This window comes from Aedes aegypti, chromosome 2 (genome assembly GCF_002204515.2).
Source record: "Aedes aegypti strain LVP_AGWG chromosome 2, AaegL5.0 Primary Assembly, whole genome shotgun sequence".
NCBI classification, from domain to species: domain Eukaryota; kingdom Metazoa; phylum Arthropoda; class Insecta; order Diptera; family Culicidae; genus Aedes; species Aedes aegypti.
In genome coordinates, this window is record NC_035108.1 from 211591959 (window position 1) to 211609055 (window position 17097).

Sequence of the window (17097 nt, forward strand, 5' to 3'; positions counted from 1 at the left end):
AAACAAGTCTGAATGGGAATTTTTTCCGCTAAGTAGCACTAGTAACAAATTGTCTTTAATTGTATGCATCTTAAGATTATCTTCAGCTAGAAGGTTGGTGTCTTCGGCAAAGTTGTTCAGCAGATAAAGGGGTGTTTGGCGGTGAAGAGTCTGATTAGGAATTCATCCGCTAGGTGGAGCTAGTTAAAAGACATCTACACTCTTCCCTACCTCAACATTCTTAACAGCTACAAGGTTGGTGTCTTCGGCAAAGATGTTCAGCAGATTGAGGGCAATCTGGGAGGAGAAAAATCTAATTGAGAATTTATTTGCTGGTTGATGACACATATCCCTAAGAAGTTTTGAACAAGACGATATATCTGTAAGATAATTATGGTCGGCCATACATTAACGCCATTAGCGCCCAAAATCTCCTGTATTTCTTTGCGGAAGGCACCAACCTTCTAACTGTTAAGAATGTTAAGATAGATAAGATTGAAAATTTATTTACACCAGCTTCACCTAGCGGAAGCTGTTAAGGATCTTGAGATACAGACAATTGAAGTAAATTTGTCGCTAGCGCCACCTAGCGGAAAAATACTCAATCAGACTCCTGACTGCCAGATAGTCCTTGATCTCATGAACAGCATTGCCGAAGACACCAACCTTCTAGTTAATATGGATCTTATGATACAGATGATTGAAGAAAATTTTCCACTAGCGCCACCTAGCGGATGAATTCTCAATCAGACTGTTCAACACCAGACAGCTCTGATCTGCTGAATAACTTTGCCGAAGACACCATCCTCCTAGCTCAACTGGATGTTGAGATATCCGTTTGAGGCTGGTTTCGGACCCCTCGTGCCCACGCTTTTTCTGTTACCTAAAAAAGGGGGAAAGGTCAGAGGGATGTCTCACCTAAGGATTGTAAGGCCAATTAACTGATCTGCTAGTCTCCGAGTTGTGGCCATTTAAAATTCCAAGGTTCGTCTCGGGCTTTTAAGGGTTAAGACGCTTTAAAAGTATTTCTGGAGAAATTCCTGGGAGAGTATGTGATAACTATTCAAGGCAAATTACTTTTAAGAATCTCTGGGGCAAGCAATTTCTTGGTGAATATCTGCCAAAGGTTATGCTTTGAGATGTTCTTAGTGAAATTCTTGATCGTATACTTGTTGGATTCTTGATGTAATTACTGTAGGAATCCTTAGATTATCTTTGTTTCTGGAGGAATTGCTCTGAATAATCATAAAAAAATGTGGCTTAAAATCCGTAAAAACTCCAGAAAAATACGTATCACTATATATGTAAGAATCTCAGAGCCTAAACATATTGTATTAGTTAAGATTGCATATCCTCAAGAATTTCAAGAAAATGTTAAGAAAAATGATTTTTGAGAAAGTTCTCAAATTAATGTATGCGATTATTCTTGCATCCCACGAAAGTTTGCAGGAGTGATTTCTAACTTAATACATCCAAAGAAAAAAAAATAACGATTTTACAAGGAAAAAAATAGGTAATGAAGTTTTCAGAATATACATTATTTTTAAAGTGAAACTACTGAACGAGTTTGACAGAGAACTCATGAAAAAAAAAATCTTGGAAAATGTACAGGAAAACTATCAAACATGCCGTCTTAGAAAATAGGATATATCTGTATAAACAAATCTGTTAGTCCTTTGCTAGTACTCAAGAAGCTATTCCTTATAATTCGAAGAATTTTCTGAAAGGATTCCATATTTGCGTTTCAAAAAAACACCTTTATGTATTGATGACAACTCACCAGAGAAATTCGAGGTACTCCGAGGAACGAATTTTGAAAATAAAAACTGGAGTGCTTATTAAAGGAATTCAATGGAAAATTGAATGATCTCTAATCAAACATTTTTCGTATTCTTCGAGAATTTTTTTAATCAATCAATATATGGGGATTTTTTTTATTTCCGTACAAAGTGGGCCGAAGGGTCTCAGATTTTCATGAAACTTTTTCCACAGGCAGGGCTCATCAATATATGGATAAAAAAAAAATTGAGAAAAAATCAGGGTCGCCTATTTTCCCGGAAAACTCAGTTGGAATTTTTTTGTTTTCCTCTGACACTACTTTCTTTGAAAAATCATAACTCAAGAACGAAGCATCGTAGAAACAAAGTTTTTTTTTATGAAAATGAAAGCAATTTTTTTCAGAAATAAAAAAGAAATAACTGGAAAAAGTTTTCCACAAAATTTTCCACAGTTGAGAAAATTCGTAAAGAAAAGCAGGAAAAACCATGTTCCAAATAGTGGAAAATTTTCAAAAAAATATTTTTGAGAGCTTTAATCGCTGAAATATTTGAAATGTACTTTTTTTCGTTTTTGAGTTATGGACATTTTTTTTCCAGTTAATATTTTTTTTATACCTGAGAAAATTTGCTTTCATTTTCATGAAAAAAACTTTGTTTCTATGATGCTTCGTTCTTGAGTTATGATTTTTCAAAGTAAGTAATGTCAGGGGAAAACAAAAAATTTCCAAATGAGTTCCTGAATTTTTCTTAATTTTTTTTTATTCATATATTGATGAGCCCTGCCTGTGGAAAAAGTTTCATGAAAATCTGAGACCTTTCGGCCCAAACCCGTACGGAAATAAAATAAAATCCCCATATCAAGAATAAGATCATTTTAAGATAACTTGGCAGGTGTTTCGCATAAAACTATTGAGTTCCATTGTAGTTTTGGTAAGATTTTTTATAAGATATAATTATTTATCGGAATTTTGATAAAATCTTCTAATGATTCTGATATTATGTTTGGTAGAATACTAGAAAATGAAGCGCTCTAAAAAATCTTCAAGGAATATGTCCGGTTGATTTATTTTTTGAAGAACAAACATGCTGTAACTAATTGATGCTTATATTGAGCTGTCCGGTAATCCAATCCACATGGTTTTTAAATTAATTAACTCATTACTCGTGGTCAAGAGGGATAAGTTATAGTTCAAGATAAGTTATAAGAGTCAAGTTATAGTTTGTAACGTTTCAACAAGTACACTTGAGGACATTTTGACACGATGGAATACGAAACTAGCTGAATTCACATGCACAGGACAAATGATCAATTGCACTGAGATTAGCCTACGGAAATAATTATGTTAAATTTCATCGATATCTAAACAGCTGCAAGTTTGGTATGAAATCACCGACCGACTGTGGATCAGTAAACCCATAAAGAAAAACTTGAAAAGGGTCCAACCTGGAAATGGACTTTCGATTTCACGAGTAGGATGCAAACTTGCTAATACAATGCCCTCAATACTTGTTCAAATATTTTTTAAATTCGGTGATAATAATATTACTGTCATCTAACTGTTCATTAGTATTTGTTTGTTTTAACATGTGCTTTTGAATAACCCGTAGGCTACGGGGCTGACATACAAAATTCAAAATACTGGTATTTTAGCATAACCCAATATTTTTAATGAAATTTTCAGTATTGCTTCACTTTAGTTTTATGAGTAATGGTGGAGTACACATTTGGAGTATTGTTGACAGAGCTATTCCAGAACATCTCTGGGTCAAGTAGGGTAGAAATAACATAAACTTCCTTTTAGAACTCATTTATCATTTGGAAACGAAATGTTTTCATACAAAAAGTGTACAGACTAGTTATTTGTAATAAGTTACGATGCACCAGGGGATTTATAAATGTATAGTTAACCTAGAATAATGGTAGAATAAAGGCCTCCAGAACATTATAAAGTGTTGACCATAATCTGCACAGGTTTATAAATTATTTTAAGCGAGAGAAGTCTACATTTAGTGGGTTACAGCACTCATCAAGTCTTAACAGACGTGTCCACAAATTTTGACAAGATATTGAATAATGGAAGTCATCCAAATCGTGCTAGAGTTCAGGTCCTTTTGATCTACCAAATCTACTACAGTCTATGCTCACTCAATTCTCGTGAAACATTCTTATTCCTATCCATGAAGCTTCATATGGCTCGTAAGTATACTGCCGTTATACGCATAGCTGTCTCATGTTCTAAAATATGTATGCAACCTATTAAAACTCATTTAATGATTTTAGAACTTTCATGTGTCGTATTGCTCAGGTTTGTGATAAATCTTAATGAAACTGTATCAATAGTAGCGTGTTCACTAGAATCAAGAGTTTGTATTATGGGAAAAAGTAAATTTTGCTACGAAATTTAAAGTGAAACTGTTATGCCAAGAAATACGGGGTTTTTGGTGAATTTATACGCATAACAGTCCCACTGATAGTAGTGGTTACGTGCTAAGCATACTAATGACCGTTCTTACGTAAATATGTTACCGAATATAGAGGATGTATATCCTTGATACTATGATGAAGAATTTAATGAAGACTCAAGTAACATAAGACAAGCGGAGCCACATATGTAGAAATGAGGAAATATGATTTTATACTTTGGGATAGAAAGCATTCTGTATGTGAGATAGTGAGAAAATTTATGAGTTAGTGAAAGAAAGAGTAGATGAGTAAGCTAGAGAGTTAATAAGATTTAGTAAAGTTGATTAATTGCCATATCGCTGCTAGAAGGCTTGACAGAAACTCATATGCTATTTCAAGTTTGCATCTTTTCAATCTATATACTTGATTGGCAAATTCATGAATTGCATAAATAATGGCCTTTTTCCATCAGGGAACCGGGTATTTTGGAACAACCCAGTATGTTGTCAAGTTATCCAAAAATGCTTGAACTTTTCTTCTTTAGATTTAGTTTCCTAAATCAGATGTGCCACAAACCGTGCACTTGAAATTAAAGTGGTTACTGTTTCTTTAGGTTGGGTTAACTCACTACTCTCCGTGATCCATCCGGAATATTTAATTCTAAATTAAAATAAACCCCGATGCTGTGTAATGGATATTGTTACAAAAAGTGGAAGTTCACGGTACCATTGAATATCCTATTACTTTTCTTAAGCTTTGTAGATGTCTCTAGAGGCTTGATAATAATAAATGTTAAAAAAATGTGAAACAGCACCGGTAGATCCAGTAGATATTGTCAATCTTGTGATCAGATTAATTTCAAATTCATACGATGACCAATAAGATCATAAACAATTGTTTTGACCTACAATAGAATTTCATGATCAAGTATGGATATCCCAAGTAACCAAATAGCACTTTAATTTGCCCTCCGTGCTAATATAGGGCCACTATAGAGCGGACATGCCCTATATTAGCCGTATAACAGCCCTATGAGCCCAAAAAAGCGAATTAGCAGGCTAGTGGTTACTTGGGATATTGAAAACGTCTTGTTTGATTAATAAGTCAAGCTGTATACCGAAACTTTTGCCCTCTACTTCAGTGTGTTCTGAAGACCTTTAAATTTACAATCTTCATAGTAGTACACTTTCCGCGCCTTTATGGGTAGGAATGAAAATTTTTCATAAGATTTTTTTTTCTATTATAGACGTTTTAACCGCAAGGGTCATTCACGTCTTTCTTTATTATTCACAAGAATTGGGTGAGTATGGACTATAGTAGATTTTGTAGATCAAAAGGACCTGAACTTCAGAACAATTTCGATGACTTCCAATATCCAATATCTTGATAACATTTGTGTCCACGTCTGTTAAGGCTTGATAATTGCTTTAAAGCACTCGCATAAAATAATTTATGAACCTGTGTAGATAATGGACAAAATTTCTGAATGTTCTGGAAGCCATAACATTGTTCTAGGTTAATTATCCTTCGGGCTGTCGCGATGTTGTATTTTGTACAACAGTTGTGATGTATATGCTATCATTTTGCAACAGAGATATCTATCGACACCAAACCAAAATGTATTCCTCAAGAATCTTCTTAAGAACAATACTCGACCTTTTTATTTACAGTATGACCCTTTATAATACGGTAAAATCAACAAATGTACATGGAATTCGTATAATAATGAACACACTATATACGGTTCGAGTAAACCACAGTTTGAAATCGGTATATCTCAAAATCCAGATAATATAGAAACTTGGGGTCTTTAGTGAAGTTGTCTGGAGGTGAAATGCTATCGGATGGTACCTCATTTAATTCGGAATTTGACCGCTAGGTGGCATTAGTGGTCATGGAAGTTTTACTTTTGTTTTGCATATATTTCAGGATCCTGACCATTTAGAAGGATAGCGTCTTCGGCAAAGTTGTTTAGTAAATTAGGACTATCATTGATCGAGCTAGTTGATTCAAAAATTTTGCCACTAGGCGGCGCTAGTGAGCAAGAAACTTTTGTTTGCACTGACCACTTCGAAAGTTATCGTCTTTGGCAAAGTAGTTCAGGAGCTCAAGGGCTATCATTATTTGAGCCAAGAAATAGGATCTTTTGCCACCAGGCGGCGCTAGTGAGCATGAAACTTTTGTTTCGCAGATACTGCAAGATCTTGACTTTCTAGACAGACACCTTCGGCAAAGTTGTTCAGAAGCTCAACTATGATTATTTTGCAAAATCTCGAACTTTAAGGATTAAACATAGAAAGAATTTGAGCTACTGAACAACTCTACCGAAGACGACATCTTTCTAAGTGATCAGGCTCCTGAGATATTTGCGAAACAAATGTTTTATGCTCACTAGCGCCGCCTGGTAGTAAAATTTTGAATCAACTAGCTCAAACAATGATAGTCCTTGAGTTACAGAACAACTTTATCGAAGACGTCATCTTTCTAAGTGGTCAGGATCCTGAGATCTGCGATACAAAAGTTTCATTCTCACTAGCGCCGCCTAGTGGCGAAATTCCGAATTTCTTGGCTAAAATAATGATAGCCCTTGAGCTACTGAACAATTTTGCCAAAGACGTCATCTTTCTAAGTCGTCAGACTCCTGGGATATTCGAAAAACCAAGGGTGTTGTACAAAAAACAACGCGCGACTACTCGCGTTACAAAAATTCGCGCGATGACCGAAAGTTTATATTTTTCTGAATTCCCTGGTGCATCGTAACTTATTACTAATAACTAGTCTGTACACTGTTTGTATGAAAACATTTCGTTTTCAAATGATAAATAAGTTCTAAAAGGAAGTTTATGCGATTTTTACCCTACCTGACCCAGAAATATTCTGGAATAATCTTGTCAACAATACTCCAAATGTGTACTTCTCCATTACTCATGAAACTACAACTAATATCAATCCTCAAAATTTCATGAAAAATATTGTTTTATGCTCAATTACGAGCAATTTGAATTTTGTATGTCAGCCCCGTAGCCTACGGGCTAAATAAAAGATTATATACAAAAATTATTTTATTGTTTTTAATTATCCATCTTCGCTGATTTTTCATCTACAGACAACTCTCCATGACTCGATATTGAAGGGACTCTCGAGTTTGACAGGTATCGAGTAACAGTACACAAATCCAGTGTTAATGCGATCCAAGACATCATCGATTTAGCATTGAAAACCAACTTTTAGTATAGTTCTCTAATACGATATCAAGATATGGAGTATCTAGTATAATTATTTGTTCGAGGTTGGATAGTTTAAATGTTTTATTTTCGGAAACAATTTCCCAACCCATTATTTTCGGAAACAACTTCCCAACCCAGTTATTTTCGTGCGTAGGACATGCCCTAATGTCCTTACCCACTTTTCACGACTCTGACCACTATTCAGATGACTCCACTCTGGATCCACTTTCGTTCGTTTATTGCGAACCTGAGTCAGCTCTGACCTATGTTTGAAATTGAAAACGATGCAAGGTTTTTCGATGACCAACACTCCGTTGCAGTTCCGTAGCATTAATGACATCGTTCAGACAAATCGCTAAATATATTCCGAAATTTCGCCTTCCAGTGATATTCACAAATCATCACCGTCATTGAACTGGTGATGGCATTAAGAGAATGATATTGATATGATAGAGAGTGGGCTAATTTGTACCGCAGTTTGCCTGCAGAAATCGGCAGATTTCTATCCCTGATAGTGACAGCGAGCATTTCTGAACACGTACTGCAATTTTTCCCTTGCTTCATCACGAATGTGACCATGCTCTGGTTATTTGACCAAAGCATCACTATGGGTTGAAATTACTTTCCATGGTATATGCAAAATGATTTCATTCTGTTTGAGTTGCACTGCTGATTCGGGTTTTTCCAATAACTGACTCTGGCAAGGATTCAATCCGAGTTCCGCATAGCTTTGATCTACAGTTGCGCATTTTCTGTAGCATTATTTATAAAATTATCGTAAAACACCGTATAATGTAGAATATTATCTAATCATTGATGAACACCAAATATAAATACATTGAAATTGTTTAGAGTAACACAGTAAATACATTGAATACATTTTAAGTCCCGTTGACACTTAAACTCATGATAGACGGTAATTTAATGCACGCAGGAACATTCACTAACTGTTGTTTATAGCCGTTCCTGGTGACTCTTGAATAGACTGGCCCAGCTTTGTATGGTAGAGAGATTACTTTATTTTTATTTTTGATTGGTGTTTGGAATAATGTTGTATTCATTAAATGCCTGAAACGCATATGCTGGAGTGACTACCTGAACATCAACTGTTTTCGTCATTCGAAACTGACGTTTTTCTAACTTTAAATGCTTCTTTTGAAACACAGCTGGGTAAATATACTTTCACAGCTGTGAATTTGTGTTTTCAATACATCAACAATACAGTTCAACTACATCAATCTAACTTTTGAGACTTAAATGCAAAACATACAACTCAAAGTTATCTGTCAAATTGTACATTTCAGACTAATTATTCGAACTTCAAGTCTGACACATCCCGTAGCAGCTAGTGTTCCACAAATCAGCATTCTGGGACCAATTACATAGAATATCCCATGTTGATACATTGGAACAACAACAAAATAATATATAATTTAAGAAAAAAAAAATGGTGCAAATATTTTACCTTGTTTTATAAGATTAAGTATATAAAAAAGCGATTTTTTCTTCTAGAAGCAGATGAATACAATTTACATATTAACACTTCAGTCGTCGCGCTGTTGTATTTTGTACAACACTGGTGAGAAAACCTCGCTTTTCGCCACTTGCGTGGTGGTTCTGAAGGTAGCAAACCGCGCGACGACTGGAAGGTTAAATCTCTGAACTGCTACGACAAATGAAATGTAATTTGTTGTCAAAAGAAGTTAATAATAACTTATTGAGTTTTGTCAAATCAGGAACATAGAATACCGAGATTTGAGACATGAGTATCATGTCTGAAATGATAATAATACAGGATTAAAAAAACAACAACAATACTGGACTTCTCCTGCACTACAATCACGGAACTACAACCAGTCTACCCAGCAGCCCCATAAATCGTATCACAATGTGATACCAACTCTCTTTAGCACCCATCTCTCATCGACGAATGTTTGGCCACTTTGCCCTGGTGGAGAGCACATGTAAAACGAATTGAATACACACCATCCGGGCAGAAAATCAATATCACGGTTCACATACCGAGTGGCTCTACCGGAGTGTCAAAAACATAGCCAATTCTTGGAATATTTTACCCTGCCTTCGGGTGACTGATTCTGTTGGTCCCTCAGTCGGCCGTATTTGTACGGATCAGAATCTCGGTAATCCCCCAGACACGGACGAGGTGGTTTATTGCGTGTTGCTCTGACAGCAACCGAGGATTATCCCAAACAGATGGTGTGAGCGATTTTATGAGACATTAATGTCAATTTTCGGGACAAGTTTTACGAGCATTAAATTTTCACTAAATCAGGCTGACCGGTATGTCAATTGGAAATTTAGTTACTTACCGTTGGAATGTTGACTGCTGTCTGTAATCCACCTGTTATGAGGATAAATGAAACAAAATGTCATTCCCAGTTGTCGGTGTTTTAAATTTATTCACTTATATAATTTGAAGTTTGATTAAGTAATGTATGTATTTATGTATTGTAACCACCAGTTCAGAACCTAGTCGTAAGATTTCTGCATGGTGATTATCTCAGACTGTTGGAGAAGAGTAAATATAGCAAGTTGTGATTACCGGCTTTGGTGGAATTTTGCTAGGCTTTTGGACTACAGACTCACCACTTTTTTCCATTACTGGAAACTCGGTTTACCATATATTTACCCAACAGTCAGACATTAACGATTAAGTCAGTTATTATGCACAACATTTTTGCAAACTTTTCAGTATTTTTTGTGTACTGTCATTAGCTGAGTTCTCAGTTTTCCAGAAACATGTTTCTTTGTTAAATTTTCGCTTAATTTTATAACCTTTCATAAAAACGTTAATTCGCATTTCCAAGCTTTACATGTAATTAATGCTTTCGAATCCTTTCTGAAGGTTTATCAACTCTATCGTCTTGAGGCAGCTGAAACGACTTTTGCTCTTGGAATATTGCAAGGAAAACATCAGTTTTATAATAAACTGCAGTCTTGATTATATAAACAAAAAAAAATACCAAAGTTTTAGTTTACCTATATGATAGTTTTCCCTTGAAATGGTTAATTCTAGAGTGTCCATCCCGGGACAAAAAGTCCCGGGATTCGTCAAATTTCGGGATTTTCCGTTTCCCGGGAGATTAGTTTTGACACAATCTAGCCTTATTTGATAAAATAAAAGAGCATCATGAAAAAGAGAATTCATTCTCGCGAAACATTACTAAAAGACCTACGTACAAATGAAAGGCTCTCTTCGTTTACTTTCTCTTTGATCAATAACTGAGTCACATCAACCTCTCTGTTGCGTTTTTTGTCTGAAACGCTAGTCAAGAAAATTGCCTTTCGATCTGTAGTGAAAAACTTCCCAAAAGCTTTACTATTCCACTGTTATAATCGAAAGAGAGCGGGAGAGGAGAGAATCTCTCATTTGTACATATGTCTTTTAGTAATGTTTCGCGAGAATCAACCAGTCATTATAATTATGAAAAGACCAATTCACCAAGTTAAAAACACATATTTTTAATTTTCTAGTTGTAAAGCATTAAACTCTTCTCTTCATTATTAGCTGGTTTAGTACCCTAGACTGAGAGAGCAAATTTGATAGTACATCTAAACTTCAGTCAATTTCTTATCAGTAATTGATTTTAAGCATGATATTCTACAATACCTTCAACGATCTTTAATCTTTTCTTTTATTCTAAAGATTTAATGATTATACAAATGTTTGAAGTAAATTGTTCCAATATTATGACTTAATTTTTTACCCTATTTCTTTTCATAGGAGTTATTGAGGATTTGAACTCTGGCATACTCGTAATTAGTCAAGCTAAGTTTTAATTTAATAATAGAAAGTCGTATATTACAAGTGGTTTGTTATAATTAACACATTATTATCGAAAGTTACATTATTATTTTATTTCATCGAAAAAAAATGTTGAATTTCTACTTCCATTTTAACGTAAATACTAGTTTACTCGAAATTTTGAGAAATCTCGGGATCTCGGGATTTCCCGGGACAAGCTTAGAATTTTGTCCCGAACCCCGGGATGAGCAGAATGGCCGGGAAATGGGCACTCTAGTTATTTCACGTTATTAGTTAGGCAAAGATAGATGATAAAAGTGCTCAAATCTATCGTTTATAATTGTTTCCTTTTTGGACCGCCAAGTTGTCAAGTGCAAAAAGTTTATAAGGTGCAGTGATAAAACTTTCCTAAAAGTTATTTTATTTGAAACAAATAAATTATTTGAAGTTTAATTAAAATTTTATAAAACTGTGAATCGTGAGCTCAAGGATAGAAGGAAGCTCAGCCACAGCCCGGTGGCATTCTGCATTGGACAATTGGTGTGCGGTTGGTGCTAAACAACGGGTAGGTGCTATATTGGTGATGCGGAAGATTACTTGGTCGTTGCTTACCGTAGTGATTCGATTTTGTGGTTGGTCATCGAGTTGACCTTGGGCCTACCTGTCGACTCATGGTCTCGTACCACTAGTGGTCCAGACAGAGTGGTAGTCGTCTAGAGTGCGTTGGCCATCGAAGTAGGACACTTGCCTTACCTTATCGTACCAGTCAGGCCAAAGCTTGGGTGGCCTCTGCTGTAGGTAGGAGACGTCTCCATTTGACTCGGTTCATGGCTGCCCGTCGCCAGCCACGCATTCTGCGAAGGGTCCGCAGATCGTCCTCAACTTGATCGACCCATCTTGCTCACTGTGCACCACGTCGTCTTATGCCGGTCGGATTGTTTCCAAGAACCATTTTCACCGGGTAACAGACATTCTCGGGCCTCGTGGCCGTGCGGTTAGTGTCGTCAGGCATTTAAGCGCATCGTGTCATGGGGTGTGGGTTCGATTCCCGCTTCAGCCATTGAAACTTTTCGTCAGAAATGTTTCTCGGCTGAGCCACTGGAGCATGCTTGTCCGTTGTCTAGTGTTAAGTTACAGTCTGTGCAGCTTAATGGCTGAATACGGTGTCCGTGCCTTTTTTTTTATTCTGGTGACATGCCCGGCCCACCGCAGCCTTCCAATTTTTGCGAGGTGGACGATGATTGGTTCTCTCAGCAACTGGTGCAATTCATGGTTCATTCGCCTTCTCCACGTTCCGTCTTCCATCAGCATTCCGCCGTAGATGGTCCGCAACACCTTCCGTTCGAGAACACCAAAGACGCGTTGATCCTCTGCACGTAAGATCCATGTTTCGTGTCCATAGCGGAGTACCGGCCTAATCAGCGTCTTGTAGATGGTTAACTTAGTGCGATGGCGAACTTTGCTCGATCGGAGCGTTCTGCGGAGTCCAAAGTAGGCACGATTTATAGCAACGATGCGTCTCTGGATTTCTCTGCTGGCGTCGTTTTCGGTGGTCACTAGTGAGCTTAAGTACACAAATTCTTCGACAATATGAACTCGAGGTGGGGGCGTGCCGTATCTTCTCTTGAGCCCCCCGCTATCATGTACTTTGTCTTCGACACATTAATGTTCAGTCCGATTCGCCTTGCTTCAGCCATTAGTCGGATGTACGTATCCGCCATCGTCTCAAAGTTGCATGCAACAATATCAATGTCGTCGGCGAAACCAATTAACTGAACGGACATTCTGAAGATCGTGCCACTCGTGTCTATCCCCGCACTTCTTATCACACCCTCTAAAGCAATGTTGAACAGTAAACACCGAAGGCCATCACCTTGCCGTAACCCTCTGCGAGATTCAAAGGGAATGGAGAGTGTCCCTGATATTCGGACTACGCACATCATTTGCTCCATCGTCACCTTGATCAATCTTATCAGTTTGTCCGGGAAACCGTATTCGTGCATAATCTGCCATAGCTGTTCTCGATCGATTGTATCATAGGCCGATTTAAAATCGATGAATAAATGATGTGTAGGTACATTGTAATCGCGGCATTTCTGCAACAACTGGCGGATGGAGAATGTTTAGTCCGTTGTTGCTCGTTCGCCAATAAACTTTGTTTGATATTGTTCAACGAATTCTTAAGAAATTGGTGATAGACGGCGGCATAGAATTTGGGAGAGTACCTTGTAGGCGGCGCTTAAAATTGTGATTGCACGATAATTGGCGCAATCCAACTTGGTGCCCTTTTTGTAGCTGGGACACACGACACCTTCCATCCACTCCTCTGGCAATATTTTCTCCTCCCAAATCTTGGAAATAACCCAGTGCAGCGAACTTGCCAGTGCATCACCACCGTATTTTAACAACTCACTCGGTAGTTGATCCACTCCAGCGGCTTTGTTGTCTTTCAACCGTCTAATCTCCGTTTCTACCTCTTGGAGATCTGGAGGCGGAAGTCTTTCGTCATCCGCGCGTGCTCCCAAAGTTATTTCCGTGTCACTTTCGCTACTGGCCACATCGCCATTAAGATGCTCGTTGTAGTGCTGCCGCCACCTTTCGACCACCTCACGTTCGTACATGAGAAGATTTCAGACACAGTCTCTGCACATATCGACTTGTGACACAAATCCTTTGCACGAACGGTTAAGCTTCACGTAAAACTTCCGTGTGTCTGAGGCGCGGAACAGCTCTTCCATCGCTTCACGATCTCGATCTTCTTGTTCTTCTTTCTCCGGAAGATCGAGTTTTGTCTGTTCCGTGCCTGTTTATACCGTGCCTCGTTCGCTCTCGTGCGATGTTGCAGCATTCTGGTCCATCACCTTCGTACCAGTCGTTTCACAGATTCGGGGCCGCTAGACCTAGTGCTGCTATTTCGGTGCTACCCATCGCGTATCTTATGTACCTCCAGCCATCTTCAAGAGTGGGAGAGTGGCAGCGCCAAGCTGCTCTTCCGTTGGTAGGGCCACCTCCAACTGCTGCGCGTATTCTTGGGCTACTTCTGAGTCCCGTAGCCGCTCGATGTTAAGCCGCGGCGTTCGGCGAGTTGGTCACCGTTGAAAGCTTTGAGCGCATACATACAACAACTAGATAGGGCTCCGAATATGGGGCCCAGATAGCCGTAGCGGTAAACGCGCAGCTAGTCTGCAAGACCAAGCTGAGGGTCGTGGGTTCGAATCCCACCGGTCGAGGATCTTTTCGGGTTGGACATTTTCTCGAATTCCTAGGGCATAGAGTATCTTCGTACCTGCCACACGATCTACACATGCAAAAATGGTAAATTGGCATAGGAAGCTCTCAGTTAATAACTGTGGAAGTGCTCATTAGAACACTAAGCTTATAAACAGGCTTTGTCCCAGTTGGGACGTAACGCCAGAAAGAAGAAGAAGATAAGGCTCCGAATCTATATTCGCACAGCGGTATGTGATGTCAGATAAGAAATTTTCGTCGATTAGGACGTGGTCGATTTGGTTCTCGGTTAGATTATCGGGTGATCTCCAGGTGGCCTTATGAATATCTTTGCGGGGGAAGAAGGTGCTTCGGACTACCATGGGAGGCTTCAAAGTTGACGCATCGTTGGCCGTTGTTGTTAGATACGACGTGCAGGCTGTTCCGCCCGATCACCGGTCCGTACATCTTCTCTCGTCCTACCTGTGCGTTCATGTCGCCAACAACAAGTTTCACGTCACGCAGAGAGCATCCGTCATAAATCTGCTCCAGTTGCGCGTAAAACGTCTCCTTCTCGTCGTCGGGTCTCCCTTTGTGTGGGCAGTGTACGTTGATGATGCTGTAGTTAAAGAAACGGCCTTTTATCCTCATCTAGCATATCCTTGCGTTGATCAGCTGCCACCCGATAACGCGTTGCCGCATGTTTCCCAACACTATGAAGCCAGTGCCTAGCTCATTTGTAGTACCACAGCTTTGGTAGAAGATAGCCGCGCGATGCCCGCTTTTCCACACCTTTTTTCCAGTCTAACAAAGTTCCTGCCAACGTGCCAGCTCTGTTTAACGTCCCAACTAACACTAGGACGATCGCGCTGATGGGGCTGTCACCTTGGATTTAGCTGTGCGCAATTCAGCCACTGGATACCAGAACAGACGCTGTTTGAGCCACACCTCCTGGTGAACAGACGCGCGTGAATCTAGCTGATGCCAGAAGGACAACAGTGCCCATGCTGCTCTTCCAGCTAAGTACGCAACCCTTAGCTGACGGTCTTTGTCATCGTTTGACCCGTGGAAGCATGAGGTAGGAACTTGTGAGGACCAGAGCTGTGTTAAACGCTTCTTCCTAGTTGTCGACTCACCGTTTTGCAGCCCAGGAAAAATTGCTGTAACTTGTGTATTTAGTTACGCTGTGTAAGTTTCACTAGCAGATGTGCAATCGTTGTGAAACTGGAATCGGAAGAACAGCAACGCCGAAAAACAAAAAAAAAAATGCGCACGTACCTCGAAAATCAGGATCTGCCTCATCGTGTTATCGGCAGAAAGCTGGGAATGGTGAATGAATGGTGAAGAATACATTCTAAAAATGGTTCTCCGTATAATGTTAAAGTTCAAAAACGGGTAGCTCAAACTTTCTAGAGGAATCCCAGCAGTTCAGTTCTACATACGTACAAAGTCCAAAAGACGCCTTATCGCGATGAACGGCAAAATACGGTAGGTAAAACACGTGCACGGAAGCTCTGCACCCAGATGTTGACGAAACCACATTGCTTCGTTATGGATGATCAGACGTATGTGAAAGCAGACTTCCGACAGCTTGCGAAGCTCCAGTTTTTCACTGCTCATCATAAATTCGATGTCCCTGAGGACGTTAGAATGCAGAAGATGTCAAAGTTTGCCAAAACGTACACTACCCGTCATAAATACGGGCTCACTTAAATAAGTATTGCAACAATCAGCTAAATATTGAATCACCCCCCAAAAAGTTTAGCATCACCTCAAAACAGGTAAATTCACATTGCTATATCTCGAGATCCTTACGACTTGCAAATAAGCGATTTTCAACAAAGTTGTTCAGGAGATCGAGGACATCCGAAAAGCAAATAGTTTGGTTCGCGATTTTGCCACTAGGTGGCGCTAGTGAGCATGTATAATTGAGCATATCAAAATAGCTCCAGATCTAGATAATTTAGAAACATGGATTCTTGAGCAGAGTCTGATGCTACCTCATTTAATTCGGAATTTGACCGCTAGGTGACACTAGTGGCCTTGAAACTTTTACATTTGTTATGCCGATATCTCAGAAGCCTAGGTAGGTCTACTCCTCCCCTTCCCATCAAAAGCAGTGACCAGCTCTAAACATAATATCAGTATGTCGTTGGTTACTCAGAAGTGATCGAAGGTATTTAAAAATAATAATATTAATCACAAGTAAGCATCTGCTATTAGGGTGAAACAGCATATAAATGCAATATGGCACGCAACAGGCATTACAATAGAAACATTGCATGGCAAAAATGCATTCTGTAAACCAGCAGTTTTCAGATCGCACTATTCGGAGCACTTGGTGCCACGTGAAGCATTGACAAGTGCTCAAAAACACTTCCAAAACTTTCTACCAGAGCTTAATTTTGAACTTAATACACTAAAAATTATATAAAAATGCGTACTAATTTTTTTTATGAGAAGAAATTTAGAGAAAAAATGAATCGTACACGCAAAATATCTGTCGCATCATCTTCTTGGCATTACGTCCTCACTGGGACATAGCATGCTTCTCAGCTTCTCTACAGTTATAAATTGAAAGCTTCCTTTGCTAAAGTTGCCATTTTCGCCATGCCCAGAAAAGTTAAGGAAATTTCCATTACGAAAAGATCCTGAATCGACCGGGAATCGAACCCAGACGCCTTCAGCATGGCTTTGTTTTGTAGCCGCGGACTCTAACCACTCGGCTAAAGTAGG

At 38.8% G+C, this 17097-nt stretch overlaps 1 protein-coding gene across 5 annotated transcripts in view; it reads right to left on the bottom strand.

Moving 5' to 3' along the window:
* LOC23687899 overlaps positions 1-17097 on the bottom strand; it is a 756337-nt gene that overhangs the window by 617066 nt on the left and 122174 nt on the right. For 4 of the 5 annotated variants that reach the window (XM_021843875.1, XM_021843873.1, XM_021843872.1 and 1 more), the window contains exon 3: positions 9719-9750. The exons of the other annotated variant lie outside the window; for it this stretch is intronic. The gene's annotated coding sequence lies outside the window, so the exon portion shown is untranslated. The remainder of the gene's footprint in view (positions 1-9718; positions 9751-17097) is intronic. 5 annotated transcript variants of the gene reach the window in all.